Source organism: Phoca vitulina, unplaced genomic scaffold (genome assembly GCF_004348235.1).
Source record: "Phoca vitulina isolate PV1807 unplaced genomic scaffold, GSC_HSeal_1.0 scaffold11, whole genome shotgun sequence".
Taxonomy (NCBI): domain Eukaryota; kingdom Metazoa; phylum Chordata; class Mammalia; order Carnivora; family Phocidae; genus Phoca; species Phoca vitulina.
In genome coordinates this window covers 24,496,670-24,500,538 of record NW_022589714.1, presented here as the reverse complement: position 1 = coordinate 24,500,538, position 3,869 = coordinate 24,496,670, and positions in this window count along the sequence as shown.

Sequence of the window (3,869 nt, the reverse complement as noted above, 5' to 3'; positions counted from 1 at the left end):
TAATAGTGTGATGACCTTCGCACTTACTGTTGCTTCTGCAAGGAAATGTTCTTCCTCGGATGACCACATGGATACCTCCATGTCACATTTGGGTTCTCCAGGAAGCCCTCTCTGAAACAGACTTGGGCACATAGGATGTTTACGAAGGGATATTCTTGGAATCAACTGTGGAAAAGGAGGAAAGGAAGTTATGTGGGCTCAACATCCTCAACTGCCCCAGGCAGAGACTCTGAAACTGAAATTGCCCATCAGGTAGGTCTCGTTTGGGCTTTTATACTCCACCTTGATTAATCAGTAGACGTGGGCCACCCACAGGAAGGATGTGCCCTTGAGAAAGAGGCTTTTTGCAGCTGAAGCAAACCCTGAAAGTTCTGACATTGAAGGCTGCCTGGTGACAGCTCACCAGCAACTGGGGCAGAAATCCTTCCTTGAAGGGGAATCTGGGTGGCACATCCCTGCATCTACACATCCCCCACTTCATGCAGACTCTGCATATAGTTTACCTCCTCAGAGAAGCTCTTCCTACCATCCTTTGTAAAATATCCCCATTCCTAGCCCCCAAACACAATCCCAGCCTTCTTTCCCCGTTACCTTGCTTTATTACCACTGAACATATTATATATTTATTTAAGTATATATTTTCTACACATTACACACACACACACACACACACACTCTACATGCTAAATGTAAGTTTCATGAAAGCCTGAACTTTGTTTAATTCAAATTGCTAGGTCCCCAGTACTTATAGCATACAACAATTCTTGGCACATGGTAGGCAGCCAAAAAATATTTATTGAATTATCAAATCTGGCTGTCACCTAGATCACTTATTTGAGGGATATATCCACTGAGACAATCTAATAATTCTGTTGCATAAGGCTAGGATTCTTAGGTACTATCCAAAAAGACTTAGTGACCAGAGTAAAACAAGAACATTAATGTAACGTGGGTATTGTCTAAGGTTTGACCTACCGAAGATGCCCTCTACTACTGGTAGAAGGAACCCAAGCAAACTTATTCTAATGTATGAGGGACCCACCCTGAGAGCGCCTTAAAGAAAATACAATGTATTTAGTTGTTAGGGCTTTTGCAACAAAGCATCACAGACTGGTGGCTTAAACAACAGAAATTTATTTTCTCGTTTATCTTCTGAAGCCTAGAAGGGCGTATGCAGCGTGGATGTCTCCTGAGGCCTCTCCTTGGCTTGTAGATGCCTGTCTTCTCTCTGTCTTCACATGGTCTTCTTGTATGTCTGTGCCCAAATTTCCTCTTATAAGGACACCAGTCAAATTGGATGAGGGCCCATCCTGATGACCTCATTTTAACTTAATTACCTCTTGTAAGACTTTGTCTCCAAATACAGTCATATTCTGAGGTACTAGAGGTTCGGGCTTCAACACGAGCTTGGGAGGCGGGCAGGAAACACTGCAGTCCATAACACACAACCTACTGGGTTTCTACAAACCAAGTAGGATTAACAACACAATAGATTTTAAAATTAATTCTTGCCCCATACACCCACCCTAAAATAAATGAGCATCAGTCCACATGGAAAATCCCATAAGACTGCCCAGATATGAAAGCTGATTGACAGCGTATAAATAAAAGAACAAGACAGACTACAGGAGTGCTTTCAGCTTTTTTGCAAGTGGACAGGCTTAGTTTAGCTTCAAGTTGGCACCTCAAATCTGCATTCTACACCAAGGCACATATTAAAAGATGATTTACTGCCTAAGACATTATATTGTAGAATGACTTGGCCCAAGGTGAATAACTCCTGGACCAGTTATATCAGTAATACATGCTATTATTGTTGAAAACAAATAGTGGGCTCTTTACAAAGGAAACACTGAAGTGGTTTCAGCATGTTCGAACTGAAGTAGGGGTGAAGTGCTGAGTTATAACGCACCAGCTTGCAATCACCCTGTTGCTCCTTCTCTGTGTTGCCAATCAAACCTTCAGGATTTGAAGGAAGTTGTGGATTTCATCTGCTTTTTCTTTTTGTTTATAAAAAGGTACTATTGGTATTTTAAAATCTTGGTCTTTCTAAGATTTTATTTATTTATTTGACAAAGAGAGAGAGCACAAGCAGAGGGAGCAGCAGGGAGAGGGAGAGGGAGAAGTAGGCTCCCGTGGAGCAGGGAGCCCGATGCAGGGCTCGGTCGCAGGACCCCGGGTTCATGACCTGAGCCGAAGGCAGACGCTTAACCAACTGAGCCAGCCAGGTGCCCCTAAAATGTTGTTTCTTAAAATGTAACCCTTTTCAGCAAGATTAGAATCACCTGGGGTCTTATTATTAGCAGACATTGTGGCTCTCCAGACCCACAGAAGGTGATTCCCTGGCGATGGGACCCAGTAATCGGCTTTTGTAACAAGTTCTTCAGATGATTCTTATGTATACTACGAAACTTGAAGAACTTTGGGGCACCTGGGTGGCTCAGTCAGATAAACATCTGACTCTTGATCTCGGCTCAGGTCTTGATCTCAGAGTTGTGAGTTCAAGTCCCATGTCAGGCTCCACACTGGGCACAGAGCTTGCCTACAAAAACAAACAAACAAAAACACTCGAGGATTATTGTTTTTAGGAGTTTTGATCAAGATGTCATACCGAAAATATTTACTTCGGTGGATAGACGGGGGTGGGGGTGCTCCTTAGGATAGCAGGAAAAGAACATTAACAACAGTAGTTTCGTTTTGGACACAGTTGTACACAGGGCACACGTTAGCCCAGATGTCATTACGACTACTCTTACTGAAGTCCATCCCATGCCTAAGGGCTCTCATAGAAAGTGAAAATCATAGGTCAGAGTGGGAATCTATCTTCCAGGTGAGGGACGCCTGGTCGAGATTCTAAAAAAAGGCGAGGGTCCTACCTGTCAAGCAGCCGAGCAGATCCTGAGCAGTAGGTCAGTTTGCCAAACTTCCTGGATTCAGCAGCGAGGGGTCAAGGAGCCCACATGGATTTGTACGGTTTGTTACACGTGGCACAGAAGACAGTGTGAGCGCCACGTTCACACTGGTCGCTCTTGCACCCCAAAATCCATGGCCGCCAAGCAGAGGGAGGCCCAGAGGGTTTGTGTCATAGTGAGGAACCCTGAGCTTTGAAAAACCCCAGTCTATAAAAGGAGCTACTGATAAACCTGTCCATCCACCCTTACCAAGAGAGACAGTATCTTTATTATCCTGATTGGGAAACAAATCTGCCTACTGATTCAGAGAGAGATACCATCCTTATCACCCTGGACTGTCTCCAGGGAGGGTGGGAACCCAGCTTCATTATCCTGCAGAATAAGCAAATCTCCCTCCTGCCTGGAGCAACTTTGCAAATATCCTTGAACAAGTTGTCAATGCTCTTTGCTCAGAAGCCATTCAGAAGGGCCGGGATTATCTCTCAACACTACCTCTTAATATGTTTTGCTTTGATGACTCAAATTTAGCCTGAGTGTTAGAAGAACGCAAGCCTGTCTTCTTTCATTGAGTTCCGAAGATAAATCTTTCTGTTTAATACTTTGTATCATCATGAATTCAGGCTTCAAACTTTCTAGGGGTGTATCCTAATCTCCAGCAGAATCTGGCATACAGCCTCCGTAAAGACAGATCAAAGCAGAACTGTTCTCTCGGAGGAGATGAGCTGATGCTGTCATGAGCTGGGACTTCTCCTCAGCCCCCTTGCCTTCACCTTCCCTGCATTAGGTTCTGGCCCCATTTGGCCTTTGAGCATCCTCAAAACCCCATACTCCGTAAAACATACATGAAAACCATCACTGTACTGAAACAGTGATTGATGTTTTATAATTACTAGCCCCCCTCAGCAGGTTGGTAGGTTATCAGGCAATGAAAGAAGGGGTCACATGGGTATGAATAAA